Source organism: Corylus avellana, chromosome 4 (assembly GCF_965113065.1).
Source record: "Corylus avellana chromosome 4, dhCorAvel1.hap1.2, whole genome shotgun sequence".
Classification (NCBI taxonomy): domain Eukaryota; kingdom Viridiplantae; phylum Streptophyta; class Magnoliopsida; order Fagales; family Betulaceae; genus Corylus; species Corylus avellana.
The window spans coordinates 10,396,913-10,419,464 of record NC_142493.1 but is presented as its reverse complement, the minus strand read 5'-3'; the positions used below and the strand labels follow the sequence as shown (position 1 = coordinate 10,419,464).

At 37.8% G+C, this 22,552-nt stretch overlaps 1 long non-coding RNA gene across 1 annotated transcript; it reads left to right on the top strand.

The window, feature by feature from the left end:
* The first annotated feature begins 14,419 nt into the window (after nucleotides 1-14,419).
* LOC132179989 (uncharacterized) lies at nucleotides 14,420-16,550 on the top strand. The gene is made up of 3 exons (XR_015911969.1): nucleotides 14,420-14,611; nucleotides 15,915-16,057; nucleotides 16,253-16,550. It is a non-coding gene; the product is annotated as an uncharacterized LOC132179989 (long non-coding RNA).
* Nucleotides 16,551-22,552: the final 6,002 nt, after the last annotated feature.

Here is a 22,552-nt window from a genome sequence, read left to right as displayed (position 1 = left end):
ATGAAGGAAGGGAAGCCCGACGCCTGACATATGACCGGCCAATGTATACCAGTGGCCCATTGCCGCTTCTCCACTATCGGCGGTCCCCTTAATAGCCAACCCCACCGTCGTCCCAACTCCAATTATTGCTATAGAGTCGGTTATTCCAGTCCACTCAGGTCCAAAAATTAAATGTATCCTAGAAGAGGTCGAGATGGAGCTGGATTCAGACAGTTCAGTGGGGAATGAAGATGTAAGGCCTGAGCCTGTAGTTGGTGAGGTGAGGGCGGTCAAAACTATGGCTCTTGTGGCAAGGCTGGTCGAGCCAGTGGTTGCCGAGGCATATGATGAAGTCATGTAGGCTGATGCTGGTTCTCAGGCACCTTGCCCTAAAGGCGCTCAATTCTTGACTTCTCTTGATGCACGGGCCCATATTGATACCGCTTCGAGCGATTCTAGGGTAAAACCCCTAGTGTCGAACGGTCGGTTGGCTCTCCCCTTACCAAACTTGGAGGTGACCTTACGAGGAACCCTTTTGCTGCCTTGGTGGGTTTGATCCTCCATTAGCAACTAACTGGCAAGCGTGATCATACTGCTGACGGCATGGCAGAGTCGTTCATCTATTATCAGCTTGTCGTAAGTATCTGCTTTCTTTAACTGTTTTGCAATATTTTGTGTACTCTTAACTTTTCCTCTTTGTTTCAGAGTATGATGAGGTCATTATTTTTGTATTACGACTTCACAAAATTTATGCAGAACTCGGCTGTGGAGTCAGATGCTTTAAAGGTTAAGTTCGTGGAGTCAGAGCAAAAGCTGTCAAAGTTCGAGGCCGAGAATACAAGGCTAAGAGGAGTCATCTCGTAGCAGGACAAAGAGTTGCTAGCTGTTGGTTAGTAGTAGTCTTTAATTCAAAACGAAGTCATTGAGGTTGAAGTTGCTTGGACAACAATTGATAAGAAAATCTCGGAGTTGTCTGCTGGACTGGAGGCTCTTCGGGCTGAGAATGGTTGGCTCCAAGAAGAAAACTCCATAATAAAGGAGGTCCAAAGCTAGCTCGAAGAGAGGCTTACTGTAGTTGTGAGACAATCCAAAGAAGCCCAGGCCAAAATAGATATCTAGAGGGCGAAGGCTGAGGAGGCCTACTCAGGTTGATTGGTGGCCAAGGAGAGGAGGAAATTCTACAAGGGAAAGCTCAAGAAGGCTAAGTTGCAGCTGCAGGAAGCCAACGACCGAGCCCACAAGTATCTAAAGCAGTTGTCCTTTACCTCCGGTACTTGTGACAATGCTTTGCTGGACGGGATCAGCATTGGCTTCGAGACTTTCAAATCATGGGCCAAAGACCCTTCTTGCTCCGTAGACCTCGATGCATTGGAAGTCGATAAGCTTCCTTGTACAGATGAGGCTATGGAACAGATCATGAAACTCGGGCAGGAGCAAATGCCTGATACATAAGGGATCTTCGAGTTCGGCCATACACTAGGGGGCAAAGAGGACGAGTCCTTTGGCAATGGTGCTGCTGCGAAGTCTCAAGATCCAATGGATACTCGTTGCAATGCCGAGGTTTTTGAAGTTGTTGACCCCAAAGGGAATAATATGTAGAACTTTAAACAATTGTATATCGTCGCAAATATCAATGAGGAAATTTTGTTGTACAATTTTGTGTTATTTTACTTCTTTGCAATAAATGATTGTTTTTACAACCTTGTTTTTATATGCAATTTTAGAAGAAAACAAGATAAATTTAGAAAATAACAATCGGTTTTGAACCAAGCTCTAGGGTTCATGATGCTCGCTTTGTAGCAGCCTTTAAAGCAACTTAAAAGTTACTTGACTGAATGGTCAAGTGCCTAACCTCAGGGAATTCCCAAAGAACCTCATGCAGGAGTGTTGTTCTAAGTTCTCTGATTTGGTCTAACCGTTGAACATTCCCTGACGAAGGATTTTATGTTCAAGACAGTTCTAACCATTGAACATTCCTTGATGAAGGATTTTATGTTTGAGACGGTTTCATCTCATCAGCATTCCATAGAGGATTTCATGTCTGAGGGGTTTATCTCTTGACCATTCCTCTTCAGCTATTTCTTAAAAGAGTGAGTTATAGTCTCTTTGGTTGTATATCTCGAAAGAGAATGAGTTATAGCCTCTTCGGCTGTATTTCTCAAAAGAGAATGAGTTATAGCCTCTTCAGCTGTATTTAAGACTTTGAATGTTATTGTAACTTTAGGAGATTTTTTATTTAATGAAATGAAAATTACAAAAAATATATTTCATCCGCGAAACTACAATGATTTAGGCAAAATACTTCTTAAGGTGCTTGGCGTTCCATGGGTTGGGGATTGGCTTTCCCTCAAGGTCTTCGAGGTAGTATGATCCGACTCTTCAGCATTCGATCACCTTGTAAGGTCCTTTCCAATTGGGAGCTAGCTTCCCTTTAGCTGGATCTTTGGTAGCGATGGTGACTTTTCGCAAGACCAGATCTCCAACTTTGAAGTTTCGACGCTTGACCCTCTTATTGAAGTACCGAGCTACTCTTTCTTGGTATATTGACATGGTGACTTGGGTTTGGTCCCGTTTCGCCTGTAGCAAATCTAGATAAAATTGGAGGCTTTCATCATTAGTCTCGGGCCGAAAGGTCTCTCCTCGAAAACTGCCCGAGCCCACCACGACTGGAATGATTGCCTCGGTCTCGAAAGCTAAGGCATAAGCAGTCTCCTCTGTTGGAGTTCTTCTAATAGTCCGATATGCCCATAGAACTTCCGGAAGATCTTTAGCCCAATCTCCTTTGCGATCACCAAGTTTTTTCTTCCAAAGTTTGAAGATTGTTTGTTGGTGATTTCCACTTGCCTGTTTCCTTGGGGATGCCTTGGAGATGAGTAATAGTTTCTTACATGGAGCTTGGCACACCATTCTCGGAATGAATCGTAGTCAAATTGCTTTCCATTGTCCATAATGAATGCATGTGGAATGTGAAAGCGACAGATGACATTCTTCCGTAGGAACTGCTCTATGCTCTTAGCCGTTATATTCACTAGGGCCTTCACTTCTACCTACTTTGTTAAATAATCCACAGCTACAACTGCAAACCAAACACCCCCTTTTCCACAATGTAACGATCCCACTATATCTAACCCCCCCTTGTGAGAATGGCCATGGTGAGGAGACCGAGCTTAACTCCTTAGGGGGTTGCTTGGTAATGTTCGTGAAACATTGGCACTTGTCATAGTTTCCCATTTTCATCGAGTCCCGAGTCATGTTAGGCCAATAGAAACTTGCTTGGACTGCCTTATGTGCCAACATTCTGGTTCTTTAATGACTGCCATAGATGCCTTCGTGAATCTCGCAAAGGATGTAATCACCTTCTTCTTGGGAGACGCACTTCAGAAATGGTAATATGAAACCTCATTTGTATAAGGTTCCATTTACTGTGGTAAATCTAGCAGCTTTTTTCCTCAATTGGACCGCCAACTTCTTTTCTCATGGGAGAGTTCCTTTTTCCAAGTATTCCACCATCTTCTTTTGCCACTCAGGCACTACATCTATTGACGAGACCGAGACCACCTCGGTTATGGCAGGTTGTAATAGAATCTAGACTAGTTCTTCAGATTCCCTCATGCTATGTTCTATTGTCGATGCTACACCAGCGAGATCATTTGCCCTCTCGTTCCCTTCCCTTGAATTTTTACAATGCAGAATTTTTTGAAGGAATTCTACAAATCCTGTACTTTTGACAAGTATAGCTTCATCTTGTCTCCCTTGGCTTCGAACTCCCCTCGGATATGTTCGACAATCACTTGAGAGTCGCTTCGTAACTTGATGAATTTGGCTCCCATCTCTTGGGCCAAGCCGAGTCCCGTTAGAACTACTTCGTACTCGGCTTTGTTGTTGGTAGTTTTGAACTCTAGCTTCAAGGAACTATGCAACTCTTCACCCTCTGGGGTGATTAATTCCACCCTAGCTCCGACATGCTTTCCAGTGGATGACCCATCCACGTAAACTACCCAAGTCTTGTCCCTCGGTCATTGTTCTACGTCTAGCAGACTAGTGAATTATGCCAGAAAGTCCACCAATGCTTGGGTTTAGATGGCATTCCAAGGGAGAAATTCGATGTCAAACTTTCCAAGTTCGATTGCCCAGTTAGCCAATCTGCCGGACAAATCTAGCTTGCGAAGCACCTTTTTGAGTGGGTATTCGGTTAGAACCCTTATAGTGTGAGCTTAGAAGTACGGCCAAAGTTTCCTTGACACTATAGTAGCGAAGGTATGACCTTATAATAGTACAGTCCTCGGTCTGTGATAAACGCAGTCTTCTCCCTATCTTCTGGATACATGTAGATCTGGTTGTAGCCAGAGAAAAGATCCATGAAGCTAAGCAAGCCATACCCAAATGTTGAGTCTACCAACATATCAATACGTGGCAAGGGAAAGCTGTCTTTCGGGCAAGCTTTGTTGAGGTCGGTGAAGTCTACACACATCCTCCACTTTTCATTAGATTTTTTGACCAACACGACATTGGTCAGTGTCGGGATAGTGTACTTCTTCAATGAACCAAGCTCTGAGTAGCTTTTCTACCTCCTCAGCTATAGCCATATTTTGCTATGGAGCAAACTTCATTCTCTTTTGCTTTATCGGTTTTGCACTCGGATCCACATTGAGTTAGTGGAGTATGTCTTCAGGGCTAATGCCCGACATGTCTTCATGTGTCCATGCAAATACTTTTAGATTTTTCTTTAGAAAGGTGACGAGGCTTTCTCAGACCTTCAAGGTAAGGTGAGACCCAACCATGACTACTTTGCCATCCGCTATGATCACGTCTTCTAGCAGCTCAGTAGGCTCGCCCTTAGGTTCACCCTTCTTTCTGCTGCCCACGATGCCGATTGTTAAAGGTGTAGTTTTTGAGGGTTTCTTCGAAGAAGTGTTATAAAACTTCCTTGCTACAATTTGGTCACCTTTGACCTCTCCGACTCCCTCTTTTGTTTGGAACTTCATCTTTAAGTGGTAGGTTCAAGTTGCAGCCTTCAACTTATTCAAGGCTGGCCGACCAATTATTACGTTGTAAGCAGATGGTCGGTCAACCACCAAGAAATCTACCATAACAGTTGACTGCCTGGGGGCTGTTCCTGCTGTTACAGGGAGAGAGATGAGCCCGATGGGTTGGGCTTGCTCTCCTGTAAATCCAACCAAAGGAGAACCAAACGGCTTGATCATATCACGATCAATGCCCATTCGTTTGAAAACTGGCCAGTTGAGGATATAAACAGAACTCCCATTGTCCACCAAAATTCAATGGAGCGCATGGTTAGCCACCATCACTGTCACCACCAGTGCATCATCATGGGGCATCATCACCCCTTTTGCATCCTCTTATGAGAATGACAGGATCATTGAGTTTAGCTTTGGAGCCTTGGTAGGCCCTTCAAGGAAGAGAACCTCTTCAGTCTGTACCTTTCTTGCATGAGCCTTCCTAGCTGAGCTAGACTCTCCTCCACCAGCTATTCCCCTGGAGATGGTAAGGATCTCCCCCACTACAACTTGATTCCGAGGCAGGGGATGCGCATCCTGATCGTTCCTTGGTTCAGCCTGTTGATTGTGTATCGGTTTAGCATACCAACCATCTCTCAGACCGTCATCTTGCCTTTGCCTCAACTCTCGGCCTCTGAAGGCTTCACGGTTTCCCTTTAGTAATAAGGGCTCCTAAGGATTTCTTCCTCTATTCCTCTGTCCTGGCAGGAATGTCACCAATCTTCCATTCTTGATGAAATTTTCAATTTCCTAGCACAGAGATATACACTCCTCGGTCAGGTGGTCATGGTCATTATGGTACTTGCAAAACTGATTCTGGTCTCACTTTGCCAATTGACTTTTCATTTTTGTTGGCCATCTGGAAGCAGGATCTCTTTTGATCTCCATTAACACCTAGGTCATACTGGTGTTCAATGGAGTATACTTGCTGAGTTGACGCTGAGGGTCAGCCCTCGGATTGGTAGTCTTCTTGGCTTGCTTCTTCTGGTTTTTCTCCTCCTTTTTCCTGGAGCTCGCCGGTACTATCTTTGTGCTACCCCCAGCTTATTGGGTAGCCTTTTCTTAGGACTTCATCAAGGCCCCAACAGTCTCCTCCTGATTGATATACTCTTCCGCTTTGTTCAAAAACTAACGAAGAGTCACCAATGTAGACTTCTTTGCTAGTTCGGCTATTAGTGGCCCCTCGGCTCTCACCCCGTGCAACAGAGCTTCGAGTATTGTTTGCTCATTCGGGCTTTCTACTGTCAGCTTCTCCTTGAAGTCTGTCAAGGACTCATCCTTTCCTTGAATAAGAGAAAGCAGGTAAGCCGGGTTCTTCTTCCTCATTCAGGTGGCTAAGAACTGGCTTAGAAAGAGGCACCCCAAGGATTTGAAGTTATCCATAGACTTGATAGGGAGTCATGCAAACCACTCTTTGGCTACTCCTGCCAAGGTTAATGGAAACGCCCGTCATGTGATCTCATCTGGGGTTCCATGGAGGATGAAATGTGTACGAAGACTCTCCTTATGCTCCGTAGGGTCTCCACTGCTGTCATATTTATCTAAACGAGTCATCTTAAACTTGTTAGGCAAGGGGAAGCTCATAACCTGATCTGTGAAGGGCAGGTTGGTGTTCTCCATGAGCTTTTCAGCCTTCAACCCGTTCTCCCCATTAGCCATTTTGTAAGCTATCTCTGCATACTTTCTCTTTAAATCTCCTAGCTCAGCATTCATGTCGGTCTCATTATGTCGAGCATGTTGATATCTCTCTCTCAGGGTGAAACCTCTTGGTACGAGATCTCTCATGATGCCCTTTGTTCTTGACAGTGGTATGATGGTTGCCATGAACCGAACTTGCATTATCTTCCTGACCATGGTTTTGATTCTAGTTCAGGTCCTGGACCTGTTTGCGCATTTGAATCTGTTCACCCCTTTCTTTACATTCCTCACGTCTCTCTTCATGCTCACAATCCCTTCGGCCAGTTCGATCTTCAGCAACCGTGAGCCTGGCAGCAAAATCTTCGTTCTACTTCTTCAGCGTGTCCATGGAGTCAGTCATCTACTTCATAAACTCGGCAATAGTTGGAGGTGCTGCAGTTGCGCAGGGCATCCCGGCTTGGACCTCCAGCAAAGGGTGTGTTGCACGTGTCTGCACCATTTCAGATTGTTGATGTTAAGAACTGATGAAGATCGAGTTCCCATAGACGGTGCCAAATTGTTGGTGCACAGTTTTCTGAGGTCACATGGCAAGAATTCCGGGTAGGGCTACGGTATCCGAGGATGCGTCGGGCAGCACAAAAAAAGCAAAGAACAAGGACCAGAGCCCTCGGTAGTGTTCCGATAGGAGAAGCTCCGATGCCTAAGTCAGTATTTTGAGGGAAGAGTGTATAAGCAACAAAAGTTCGAGAGCAAGAGTTACGCTTACCTTTGGTTTAAGTTACGACTTGTATTTATAGGCATGGAGTAATGTTTGTTCTCCGCACGCAACGGCTCTCTTATCCTTGGATATTTGCTAGGCAGTTATTCGCGAATGATAGAGTTTGTTAGCCACCTCATGAACTTAGTAGCCTAAGATTATGGGATATGTAGTTTGAACTTTGCTAGTGTTAGATAGGAGTGTCCGAGTAGTTCTCGATAAAACGTGGATAATTCAGGTGTTGACAGGTGGCCTGTATTTCGATAGACGTAGATGACTGTTTGAATTTGAATGATATTCTACCCCGTTTGTGTGGGGATAATAGATATCTATTATGTGAGATGACCGATCTATCATCGGTATAAGACTTTTAAAGATAATGAGATAGCAGTCGAATGAAAACCATGTTTAATGTCTTTAATTACGCATCAAGAATTGAAAGCAATTCGAGCGTTATTGTAATACCTTGATTCTATATTGAGAATTCTTACCCCAAAAAAATAAAAATAAAAACTCATTTAGTGACGCGTAAATAGTGACATTTTAAGCGAAAACAAAGGCAATATTAATTTAGTGACGTTTGAAATAGTGAAGCTTTGTAAACAACACTAAACATGGGGTCGAGGATTAGTGATAGTGTTGTTTACAGTTCAAACGAGACTATATAGTACTATCCTTTTAGCTCATACGACACTATATAATTGTCCTTTTAGCTCACATGACGCATCACCAATGGTGTTGTTATTGTTCTCATGTCGCTACATGAAAGGTGATGGTTGAACAGTGAAACAACACTTTTCATGAAATGTTGTTTACTGTTCAAACGACACTAATTAATGTCGTTTATTGTGCAAGCGACTTTAAATTTTTTATACTGAAAATAAAATCTTTTTTTTAATATTTCTGGAAGGGGAAAAAAACAAATGTATAAAACTTAAAACTTAATATATATATATATATATATATATATATATATATATATATATATATGCGGGTGGCTAGCGAGCCACCCCTAGAGGCGGCTAGGGGTGGTGCATGGCCACCCTTGATCACCTTTGGGGTGGCTCACGGGCCACCCCCAATGAAATTTGGGGTGGCCTGAAGGCCATCCCCACCTTTGGGGTGGCCCGTTAGCCACCCCAGATCTGGCTGGGGATGGTCCACGAGCCACCACAAAGGTGGCCACGCACCACCCCCACCTGAAATTTTTTTAAAAAAATTAATTTTTAGTCCATGTGTGGGTGAGAGAGAAAGAGAGAGAAACAGAGAGAGAGAGGCATAATCTTTTTTAACTTTAGATATAATGTCCAGCTTATAAGCATAAATTTCGAGCGCTAAATTTTCAAAAAATAGTTGCACTGTTTAAACAACACATTTTGACGCTTGAATAATGTTGTTTGAACAATAACACTGGTTAAACGACACCCTTTTGACACATGAATAATGTCGTTTGAACAGTAACACAAAACCTTCTGTAGTGAGTGGTGTCATTTAAACAGTATAAAGACGCCTTATAATGTTGTTTTTCCCAAACGATACAATTCCAAACGTCTTCAAAGATGAATAATCCATTTTAGAATGTGTGATTTATAAAAGTCACAAAGTGAATCTAGGAAAACTCCAATTGGATTTGTCTTTTTAACATGATAGTGTATATGTGGGTAATATGTTTTATAAGTATGGCCAAAATGGTATTAAAGCCACTTAATAACATCATATAATAGTGAAAAACACTGCATGACGTACGTGAACTTTACAAGGACGTTATGGTGTGTCTCAATTAGCATATAAAGAAGTAGAGCGTCCATGATTCAATCATATTATGCTGTAAATCCCCATTTCCTAAAGTTTTTATTCATCAATTTATTATTATAACCTCACTTGAAAATTAATTTCTGGTTGTCCCACAAAGCAGCCGACACTAGTAATATGGGGAGAGCTAGATGAGATATTCCCTCTGGAACTGGGGCACAGGTTAAGAAGGTATAACCTTAAAGTTTCAGCTTAATTATTAACTGTCGGAAAATTAATTTTTTCCATATATAGATTTGTCTAATCCATGCATAATATTTTGAAATTAATGTTTGGCTTAGGCATGTTGGAGAAAATGCACAGCTTGTAGTCATCAAGCATGCAGGCCATGCGGTCAACCTAGAAAAGCCAGGGGAGTTTAACAAGCACTTAAAATCATTCCTTAATGGACGTTGGCCATGATTTTTACAATTTTAGTGCGTTTTCTGAGGTTGCATGCAGGGGGCCATGGCTCTCCCAAAGGTCAATCATTGCTTGAAGAATTTTTTATTTTTTTATTTTTTTATTTTATCAAGATGTTACTTGAAATAATTAGTTACAGCATGTTTTGATTTTGTCATGTGAAAGCTTTTCAAAACTTCGTAAACTCAGAATTTTAACCTCTCAAAACTGTGATTAGTCTTTCTTTTTGTCAATGAATCCAATTACATTAAAAAAAAAAAAAAAAAAAAAGTGACAAAAAAAAAGAGCATTTATATTGGGACACATGTAAAACGGCACAGCATTAAAAAGAATGAAAAAAAAAAAGTGTACATATTTCTTTAAACTAACACCCAATTGGCAATATCCCTTCAAACTTTTAATTGTGTTAATGTTCCTCTGAGCCAGCAAAAACACAAAAATAGCCTCAAATTTTTGTCAATAAGACAAAAATACTCCAATAAATTTGAAAAACAAAAAACAAAAAACAAAAAAAGAAAATTTTTTAAACTCTCGCACCCTGGTTTAAAAAATTTTGTTTTAGTTTTTTATTTTTTATTTTTTATTAAAGGTATTTTCGTCATTAGGAGAATATTGTCAATTTTTTGATAGCTTAGGGGGGACATTATCGCAATTAAAACTTGAAGTTTTGAGAAAAATTGTCATTTGAGTGATAATTTGATAGAAGTATGTAGACTTTTCCAAAACGAAAAAGAGGGCATGTGGGAGAGAAGTGATCGTTTACATGTATTACAATACTATTGGCTATGACTTGGCATTCCAACAAAAATATTTGATAGCATTTTTTGATAATGGCTTAAACCTTAAGGACAGTTTTGATTGATTTTGGAACTTTAAAGAATGATTTGATAAAAAGTTAAACCCTAATTACTTGAAGCACCTAGATCGCTACGTACAGGAGTGGGTATTAAGGTTTTGAGGGAAGTTTTTTATACTATAAAATTTGAAAAGAAAAAGAGTTTTGATTCCATATGACAAAGACACAAACCATTAACTTATGAGGCTTATAAATGATATTATATTGCCAATAGGGGCGGAACTAGAACTTGAGAGGAGAAAGAGGGGCACCTTAAAATAAAAAATTAGGGAGGAAAAAGTAAATTTTACAAGAAAAATGCTCATATATCCATATATTTATGATTTAAAAAAAAAAAAAAAAAAATTGAGGTGGCTCAGAATCCCCACCAATTTAGAGGCTGCGTAGTCCAATGGACCATAAGGCTTAAACAATTCAGTGATGAATCCCTTCTATCTTTTGGGGTTCCATCCCATGTCTTTGCAGAGTTGATCATTGATGAGTTTCGCATGAAGCTTTATTTAATATGTTTATTTTCAAGAATTTTTTTTTCATAGATTGGAAAATATCTAGGATCATATAGATGATATAAGAAACTGACTCTTCCTCCCTCTTTGTATGTCTTCCTTGGAAGTTTGGATCATTCCCCAAATATGGTTTGACAATTTCCTTCCAGTAGCAGAGTGACGAAGAGGAATAAATAGAGTTTTCATGGATAATATGAAGGAATATGACGTTTTTTTGTCTATGATGATTCTCTTCTTTTGTACTATAGTCAATCCAGTTATTCTATACTAGCAACAATGTTGTTGACAAGTAGCTCGGCCGATTGAGTCTAGATCTCGGTCGACCAAGGCATCATTACTTGTCTTTAATGCGGGTCAAATCAGGTCAAATACACTGCTTAACTCAGAGCTCGGTCGAAATATCCTACCTAATCTTCATATGGACTATTGATTTTCGTGCCAAAAACTTGAGCTTCACACGTGGACCCTAGCTCGGTTGACTAAGGCTAATTCTCAATCAACTAAATTAAGCTTATTCTCGGTCGGTCGAGCCCCATGTAGAATACCCTAGTTTCACTTTTTGACCTTGTTCTTCATATCGGTCCTCTCCCCTGGACCTTTCCGTACTTATCCTATTGGTGTCCTTTATCCTATTGGTGTCCTTAATAGTGTACATTTTATTTGTTTGCCTTAATTTTTAATGTTCATAAATTCCTATTTTATTCTTGGACATTACCTTAATGGTTGAAAAAACATAAGAGGGTGACTAGTTAAGACTCAAGAAACTAAGATGTAGTTTAACCATTCAATTTGCTGCATACCACCTCCATCTCCAAAATTCCTATGACCTATTGATTGTGCCAAGTTACACAATGTCCGGTAATGATCGTACGATCAATAGAGTTTGTTGGACTAAATCCATGCTCACCAAACTACAATTTCCCTTCCTTCCCCATCATAGACTTGGTTCATAATTAAAGAAATGCCAATTGAAAGCTTTAAATAAGCCATGGACAGGTTGATTCTTGCAAGAAATTTCTGTTTTGATGCAAGCCATTTGAATCTTTGCATCCTCTAAATTACATTTTGCAGTTGTACTAGTACAATTTTGACTTCTTCAAGGAAGAAGATGGTTTCCATTGGCTGCATTGAGAAGTGAGCTTGCATTTCGCTGTGCCCTTTTTTTCGGAATATAAAGCCTTAAAATAGGATAATTGTGGACTCGCTAGAAGTCCAACTCGTGTAAGGTCCTTCTTTTAGTTTGACCTTATTAGATCATTTATCATAACTATAGGCCCATTACTGGCCCATTACTGTATAGTTGTTGAGTGAAGAACCCTTAGGCCTACTGAGGTTGTCGAACTAGCCCGTGTAGAGAATATCAATCATGGGTTGGAAGGTTAACTTTTAGCCACTTTCCTTTGTGGGTCATGGCCAAATATGATATGGGAAATAATTAAGCCCAATAAAATACAAGGATTGTTGACGGAGCTCTTGTAGAATTTCTTTTGTTTTTAATGAAATGTTTGGCTCAAATTCATGGTTTTCTTTGACTTGGCATTTGAAAAATATTTGCCCTCAAAAGACCTCCGTCTCTTGTTTTTTTTTCGGCAAAAGAGGGGACCACGATACCTGCATCCAAGAATGTGTTTGTGGAGAATAGAGATCGACTAAAAGAAATTACATGGATAACACACCACCACACACAAAATCAATCAAAAAAGATGTCATTTTCAAAGCATTTACAAATCTTTCGTACATACCGCAACTACATTTTAACTAAAAGGGACCACAATTATATATATATATATAAAGTGGGAATGGTTAACTTTTCTTTTGCACTTTAAATTTACTATTTTATCCTTACTCTTTGTTTAGTATGATTTAGTTAAATTAGGTTATTTTTGTCTGTTGACATTTCTTTAGATTGTGAAATTACTAATTTGCCCTTCTTGAATTTAATCAATTTAAAAAGTTGTCTAGATATTTTTGTCTTTTATTTAAATTTACTATTTTATCCTTACTCTTTGTTCATCATGATTTAGTTAGATAAGGTTATTTTTGTCTTTTGACATTTATTTAGATTGTGAAACTACTAATTTGTTCTTCCTGAATTTAATGAATTTAAAAAGTTGTCTGGATATTTGTCTTTTATATTTAAATTAACATTTTGTCCTTTGAGTAGGTAAAGAGCCAAACTTTGTGAGAGAGATTTTTTGGTCTTTTATGAAGGAAGCTTCAAGAATGGGCGAGATTCAAATTTAGAAGGAATTAATGGCGATTCAGAAGGAATGAACAAGAAAGAAGAGCGATTTATTTATTTATTTATTTTTCAGTTGCAGAAGTGTGCAAAAGTTAAAAATAAAATCTACCTAAACTGATTTTGTATTCATAGAAGGAATGAAGGAGAAATGAGTAAAAAAAAAAATCTTCGTGGAACGATTTGGATTCATAGAAGAAATGGAGGAGAAAATGCGGAGCAATTTTTTTTTATTTCTTGTCAACCTCTTTGTTGCTACAAAGAAAGAGTACAAGAGTAGAAAAAAAATCTGCCCAGAAATCCATCAATTTACTCCCACTTCCCCTCCTATTTCTTTGTTAATTTCTTCCTCTCTTTGTCCAGAACAGAGAGAAAGATTAAGAGAGACGAGCGGAGAGTGAGATGCTGAGATAGAGGGAGAAGCTGAGAAACAAACTAAAATAGCTATTGCTGGATACTGCTTCCTCAGGTTAGTGATTGGGTATTGCTATTGCTGGTTTTTTTATAGAAAGATTAAGAGAGACGAGCGGAGAGTGAGATGCTGAGATAGAGGGAGAAGCTGAGAAACAAACTAAAATAGCTATTACTGGATACTGCTTCTTCAAGTTAGTGATTGGGTATTGCTATTGCTGGTTTGTGTGTGTGTGTGTGTGTATGTGTGGGAGGGGGGGTGAAGTTGATTTAGTGTAAAGTATGGGGGAAGTTGATTTAGTGGTAAAGTATTGACCTTTGGATGATTGGTCTTCTTGTGAATAACGTACTAATATGTGGTTGGTTTGGATTTTCTGGGATAGGTTTCCTTATGATTTGGCTTATGGGTATTGGTTTGAAATATGTGATTGAAGGTATTCTATTTTTTTCCTTTTTTTTTTTTTTTTTTTTTTTTTTTTTTTTTTTTTAAGCAAATAAAGAAAAAACTGTGGTTTGCTATTTATTCTCGTGGTTTGGTAGCGTAATTGGACAGTGTAATTGGACGAAATTAGCAGGCTACAGCTGAACTTGTAATTCTGGTGATTTTGTTAAGAAGAAAAGAGTGGCTTCGGTTATAGGAGAAGAGTATGTTGAGAAGGTAATAAAGATTTGTTATTGTTTATTGTTGATGAATGTGTAATTTGCATGATGAAGAGTGTGATTGGGTGCCTGTGTCGCGAGCTTGTTGTAGAGAAATAATTTTCGAAAAAAAATCGAAGAGGAAGAGAAGGAGAAGCTTCAAAAGCAACAAGATTGAGTTTTTATAGAATTTTGTGAAATTTAGTGTCTTTTTTAGTGAGGTTTTTTGTTTGTCTTGTTTGATGGTTAATTTTTTTTGTTCGTTGTATTATACGGAGGAAGAAATTCAATTAAGGCACATTGAGGTTACAATTTTTCATGGAACCTTTCAAACTTTTTCCCTTTGTATGGGGGGTAAGTGTGTATGTGATTACTGTCTATATTTTACTCGTTCTGAAGTATTTGTTTTAATATTTTTGAGAGCTTGTTTTCATGACTATATATCAATTCTGGAAACTACTCATCAACTTTTACTTACATGGACTGGTAAGATTTTTTTCCCCACATATTGCTTAAAGCATTAGCATGTTTCTATTGTTTGGTTGGATTGTATGCTATCTTGTTCTCTCTACCCCAATATTGTGGCAAGTTGATGGATATGATGTTGAAGTCTTTTTGTTTTGTTGATCTTTCTAAATATGTGCAATTATAAGTTTTGTGGCTGGAATATGGTCTATGGCATCAGATTTTTAGTTTTGAGTTGTGCACACAGAGAGACAGAGAGAGAGAGAGAGAGAGAGAGAGAAGGGTCTAAATAGTGTGCCTGCCAAATATTTTTTTAGAGGCTTGTTTGCACATATGCACACAAATACACGTAAAAATGGTGCTCCAAGTTTTGTTGTCAGAGAGTTGTGGAAAGGTAGAGAATGCCAATATTCTTTGGTAGAGAAGGCCTATATCTTGTCCGACTACCAAATATAGTTTTCCTAGAATATGATGCTACAAACCTTGCTTATTGTTATTGTCATTTATCTTTAATGTTAACAAAGACTACAATGAAATAGGGGGAAGAAAAAAAGACTGCAATGAAAAATACCTGCTTGAAAATAAAGAGAATCAGAATAGTGACATGCTTTTTGAACATCTAATGTTATGCCTTTGTTATGGTTTGTTTTTATTTATGTTTTCCTTTGTAAATCCAACTTGGTTGCCAATGGTAATTGAGGAGCAGATTGGACACATCCTATTAGAATTGTAGCATTCATTTGCTGCTGGGTTTGGTGCTTAATCTTTTGGTTCATAGTAAGAAACAATTGGAGCCTGGATAAAAGGATGCTGACCGGGTGTCTTGCTATTATATACCTTACAAACAATATCCCTTTCGATTATATAAATAACTTATCCACATACATTCAAACTAGGACAGATTTGTGTGACTCTATTAGCAGGTTCTGAAAATTTTTAATTATTCTGAGATTGGGTTTGTTATAATGCTAGATTTTGAAGAAGTCGAATAAAGTTTATATTTTAGAAGCGTTGGTTTAATTTGCAATATGATTGCTTATTGACTCATATCTTAATATTTTTTTGATAAGTAATATGTTGAAGATCATCTTAGAATAAGATTTACACTATATGTGTGTTTCTTTTCCTTGGTTCTATTGGTTAACAAACAGATTGGTGATCTGTTGAGATTCCCATTTTTGTTTGTGTGAAGGAAAGTGATTTGCACACGAGAAGAACTTGGCATACAAAGTTTGTTGATAAGATTTTAGAGGCAGCGAAACCAATTAGTTTGGAAGTTCCATAGGCAACTGCAAAGTCGGAACAGGCCCTATGCAAGTACTAGCTAACTTTAAGGTACTATTTTAGTTCATTGTTTTTCATAGTCATTGTGTTTGACTAATGTAGAGATTTGCTTCGATATGTATTGGTAAGATTGTTACAGGTACAGTGATTGTTTGGTTGCTGATTGGCTATATATCTTTGTATAGTTCTTTTTGGTTAGATTGTATGGTTCCTATTCTAATATATTTTGAATTGTACTACAATCAGGTAGCTTACTAGGGAGATCAATGCACAGACGAAGGGAGTGGCAACAAAAATTGAATGCAAGAGAAGAGATTGGCACACGGACTTAGGGTCTTTCGAAAAGAACTAAATTCAACGAAGACAAATAAATACATTTTTATTATATAGAATATTAATTTTTATTTTCCTATAATAGCATATTAAGAATACAAACACATGATCTCTTTTGTGGTTACAATATGTGTTTGCCCTTTATAGGAGTTTTTTTTTGTACATCATATCTACTCACTTTTGTAATGTTATTCATGTGCAAGAATTTAAATGTGCACTTATTTAAGGACTAAATATTGAATTTATGTTATTAATACTTTTTATGGATGATATTTAGATTTCAATGTTAAATATCACATAATGAATTACATATATTATTATTAAACACAAGGAATCAAGCACATGCCTTGCACGTGCCATCCCACTAGTGTATATATATATGTATATATATTTGAAAAAAGCATACCATAACCCATATAAATGTGTTAAGTTTTACCTTCCACTGTTAAAATAAGAAGAACAACCAGGGTCCTCAAGAGATAGATCAATTGATTAGGGACCACGTCTTATAAACTGGAGGTCTCTAGTTCGAATCATCATCCCCTCTCTTATGTGGACATGTCAAAAAAAAAAAAAAAAAAAGGAGAAGAAGAACAACTAGGACATATGATGGACAAGCTAACACGTGCAATTCAAACCAAGACAAATTTAAACGACAACCCACTACTCTCCAAAGAAAAAATTCTTAAAATACTCCTCATTTTTTTTTAGAAAAAAAAAAATGCAAGGATTTTGGCGTTAGTGAGGATTAAAAGAAATTTGCAAAAATACCCGAAATCTTTGAATTTTATTTTTTAATATTTTCTTTTAAAAAAACATGGATATTTTGAAAATTTGACAAGATTTAATGCAAAATCCTAACGGATGAGTGGAATTGGAAAAAGATTGATACACTGAACTGGCAGTTTTTAAAGTTTAGGGGTATGATTACAAAAGTGATGAAAGATCAAGGATACTAAGTTAAGTTTTTCGTTTTTTTTTTTAGGGGAAACTTCATAAACCCTCCTAGACTTCCACACGTTTTGAAATTATCTCTTTGAAGTTCAAAAAATGTTAACTAAGCATATCAAACTTTCATTTTCTTTTAATTACCTCATTCTGTTAAGAATTTTTGCTAAATTTTGTCAAAATTCTCAAAATACCCATATTTTTTTTTTTATATAAAAAATAAATATAAAAAATTGTAAAGATTCAACCATTTATTTTTTTTTATAAAAAATTTGCAACATCTTTGCAATATTTTTGTACTTTTCTATTAAAAAAAAAAAGGTGTATTTTTGGAATTTTGACATTTAACGGAAAATTCTAATGGAAAGGGGTAATTGAAAGTTGAAAGTTCGATACCTTCAATTGAAAGTTTTTTTTGAAATTTGAGGGGTTGTGTCAAAATGAATGGAAGTTCAGAAGGATTTTATGAAGTTTCATTTTTTTTTTCTTTAATATAAGTACATCAAACAAGAATTACAACCAAGAACAACAAAAGAACGTTGCGCAACCCAACACTAAGTCACAGACCAATAATGTAAACATAAATTAAAATGAAATTCATCATATATATGTAGGGGTGTCAACCCGGTCCGGTTTCCCGGTTTTTGGCCAAAACCGGAACCGGAACCGGGGTACCCCGGTTCTCGATTTTGGGAAACCGGAACTGGAACCGGGACCCCGGTTATTCCCAACCGGTTCCGGTTTTACCCGGTCCGGTAACCGGTTTTTGAAAAAAATTAGTGTTTGGGGCTTATTTTAGGTATTGGGCCTAAAATAAGCCCATTATTTTTTTCATAAGTTAACTCATTTTAAAAAAAAACTATTAATTTTTTTGTCTAAATTAAAGAGGCTTTATTGTGATTGTTCCAAATAATTAAAAAATAAACCTAAAAAAGCCTAAAAATCCTAAAAAGTCAATGTTTTTGCCTATATGAGCCTTAGAAATAAAAATTCAAATTTTTTAAAATACCCTAAAAATCATTTTAAAACCTTCAAAACCGGAAAAGTGAGAAACCTAATTGCCTAAGGTCCTAAACGTTGTGTAAAAGACTAAAAGAATTATAAAATATTAATATATATATACAATATAATAATATATAAATATTATTTAATAAAATAAGACCCGGTTCCGGTTTTCCCAGTTTTTACCGGGTGCCAAAAACCGAGACCGGAACCGGGGTCCCTGGTTTTTTTTTTTTTGGGAACCGGAACCGGAACCGGTCCCCGGTTTCCCGGTTTCCGGTTTTCCGGTCCCGGTTCCGGTTTCCCGGTTATTTTTGACACCCCTATATATATGAATGGTGCATCCCTATGTGGCTGCTAATTAAGGCAGGTAAACAAGGTGTGGGCGGGGGCATGACCATAATGAGACCTTTCAACCCTACTCAAACTGTTAGAGCAAGGAATGTAGATAGTGGCATGAACCTCAAGATACCCTTCAACCCTACCCAAATACTTGTTGGGTAACAACAACATACATGTAGAAATGGAGGGAAAGATAAAAAATTTAAAAATAAAAAGGTAACCGGAAAAAAAAACCCACAAAATAGTGAGGTGGAGGAAGGCTATCCAGCGTGAGTGCATCACATGCCCAAGTGTAATATCCAGGTGTAGGCGCATTAGATCCGCATGTAGGTGCACGAGAACCATGTGTCGACGCATGGATGTCGGATAGTGATGAGGCCAAGGGATACAAAAAGGTGGGACGCAAGAGAGAGTGGTAGAGTGACTCGTTGCAAGTTGGGTTTAGCTAGCTGAGGAAGGTAGATTGGGCTTTGAAAAATCTAATCTAAGAACCTTGACAGATCTAGCAAGTGACGTTGTGGAGAAGAGGGATGGCGAGGCGGATGATGTAATACAATGATAAAACACCAAGTTTTAAAAGGCTAATAATTTACTACAAAGCGACTAATATTTTCTTAAAGCAAGATTTTATAACCCATGGCCTAAACCCCTTATGAGTAGCCCAACTCTTGAGCCCTTTTAAGCAAAACCCAAGAAACCCACTCCCTGACCAAACATACACCTGAATCATTTTTTCCATTGTGCAATAGTAAACGAACGTTCGCCTCTATAGTACCCGAATGTTCGCTAACAATTCTGAAAAATAATTTTAACATATTCTCCACTTTTTTCAAAAGAAAACACGCCCTTGGCCCCTATATAAACCCTTACCTTCGACCCTTAGCCCTTCGTCACACCAAGAAACCCTAACCCTAGAGTGAGGAGTAATTATGAAGGAGAAGGAGGAAGTCTTGGTGGAGTTTTGTCATCATCAAGGTAATTTCTTAACCATTCCCTTGCCTTCATGTTGTTATTACTGTTTTTTTAGTATTACAAGTTTTAAAGACGCCTTAACAAATTCTTGTACCCATTTTCTTACAAAACCAAAAATTATTTTGAAAAGCTTTAAATTCAACCTTTGATTTCTTTAAAGTTTACATGCTAGCATGGTTTGTATTGTGCATATGTCCATTAGGGGCCTAGGATGAGATTTACCACACTCTAGAAGCATAAGACCATGTTTGGCGCTTTTGGCCGAGAGTTTCCACTCTTTAGCCGAATGTATACCCATGAGGTTGAGCGTTTGGCCAAAGAGCAGGATGTATGCCCAACGACCCAAATATGTAAGTTTAAGGTTTCGACGACCCCCTTTCGTTAGATAGAACTTATTGTCTCACTTAATGTGTCCTCTAGTACTGTATATAACAGTGTGTCGCATTTCATTATAGTAGAGATTTGTGATGTCGGAGGACTCAAGCGAGCACACGAGGTAAGTAACCACTTATGACCGTTTTCCTTAAAACCGTGTGATATGTCAAGTCACTGAGAACGCATATGATATGAGCATGCCTGCGCTTTTGTATAACTTGGTAATTGTCTTAATAACTGGTTAATAAGATGCATCGTATGACATGGTACACCGGTACATGCGCTATAATGGCAATGGGCTTACTATATAAACTTGATTCTATGATCAAACGTGTGTATGAATGTGATATAAGGGCATTGAGTCTAATGGTTATTTCGTGACTGATGCAATCTTAATTGGCAGGTTACTACAGGACGTACATCATTAGTAGTATGGACCGCCCGAGGTCGGATTCGGTCGGGTTACTAGTGTTATAGACGGTCGCGTACAATGGTTGGGTATCGGTATTGTATTACAGGTCTCTTGGGACAGCGCCAACCTTGCTAAGAATGTGTAATATTTCGAGTAGATCATATATGATAGTTATGACGTATTAAAGCATTAGTTTTCTGTATTAAAACACTTAGGCGATTGTCACTGAAAGTACACACCTTTCTTTCAACAAAACAATATTTTATTGGTGTATTAACCGAGACAACTCCTTTGCAAATCTTTGTCAAACTGCACGTTTATTCCTGCTTAATAATAACTAGCTCATGTCGTACCCAATTGTGAGGTTTACTTACTAAGTCTTTAGACTTATGCGATTATTACATCTTGTAGAAAGCCTCTTCTTGGAAAGAAAAGAGGGGCGAGGTTGCCACTACATAGGGTGTCAAAAAATACTGGGAAACTAGGGAGCCGATTCTGATTCCGATGTAAAAAAATCAAAAACCGGAGACCCTGGTTCTGGTCCCGATTTTTGGCACCTGGTAAAAACCGGAAAACCAGAGCCAGGCGATATATATATATATATATATATATATATATATATATATATATATAAATTAATATATTTTAATAACATATTTTACATCTCTCGATTCTTTTTTTTTTTTTTTTTCTGCATATTCTCACTCTTTCCTATTAGTTTCGGCTGCTGCACACTTCACAATCATCCACACACTCACACATTAAGTCTAGGTCTAGGGTTCACACTTGAAGTGAAAAAAAGGCAAATCTCTCTTCTTCTAGCATCTTTTTATACTTTGTTGGCCCTCTCACTTTCGCCTCTCTCATTCTATTTGAGTATTTTCACATTTTCTGAGGAAGAAGTGGTTGATTGAAGGGAAGAAATCACAGGCAGAGAAGAATTGCATATCATAATTTTGTGTTCTTCAAAAGAAGTATGTCAGCAACTGCAAAATCAACCCAACTTATAATATGAAGCAGATCTCTTTGGTGTTTATATTTGTTTGGTTGATGAGAAAGTGTAGGAAAAAAATAATTTTATTAAAAAACCGGTTACCCGGTCCAGATAACCGGGTACGAACCAGAACCGGCCAAAACTTGGGAGAACATGTAGAGGAAGGAGTGGGGAAGGAGGAGGAGGGAACAACCGTAAAGTTAACCATAACGTTTCGCTCCTCCTCAAGCAGTACTATCGGTAGCTTGCAGAGAATTTTTTTCGCAGAAGAAAGGAAAGGCTATATAGACAGGATTTACCTACATGAACTGTGCCTTTGATGATGTGGGAAACATTTTAGTTTGTCATTTAACTGAATGTCGCGTTAGACCAACGATACCCTTATTTGTTGCCATGTCAACAATTTCAGTTGATATTTGGATGCGAAAAGAGACAGAGGCCTCACATTTTAAAAGTATAAAAACATAGGCATTAAAGCACCAAATTAAAAACTGAAATCTCAATCGCAAAATTGGTTACATTTTTATCACACAACTATCTCACACAACAATCTCATAACGTTGATTGGACAATTTCACTAAACTTAAAATTTTATTTTATTTTATTTTTTAAGGTAAAGTTCACTTAATTCCCTCAAACTACTATCCTAATGATAATATACCTCTCAAATTATCAATTACGATAATTTATCCTTCAAATTACCAAAACAATAATAATGTACCTCCAATGCTAGCAAAATGACGAAATTACCACTCTTAAATTTTCAATAAGATAAAAATACTCTTAAAATTTGACAAAAAAAAAAAAAAACAAATTAGTATTTTTGTTTTTATTTTAGTAAGAGTAATTTCGTCATTTTGTTAAAATTGGGGGTATATTGTTATTGTTTTGGTAGTTTGGAGGTAAATTGTTGCATAGTTTGAGGGGTAAATTGTCATTGGGGTGGATCGGGTAGTAGTTTGAGGGGGTTGAGTTAATTTTACACTATTTTTTAACAATAATAGATAAAAATAAAAAATAAAAATAAAAAACAGAGCCAAGAATTATCTTAGGACAGCTGTAGCCTGTAGACACCAACCAAACAACTTTTCACCCTATGTATGTCTTTCAAGTAATAACTATTTTGCGGTCCAAAACAACATCATTTACCAACACACCCCACATTTTC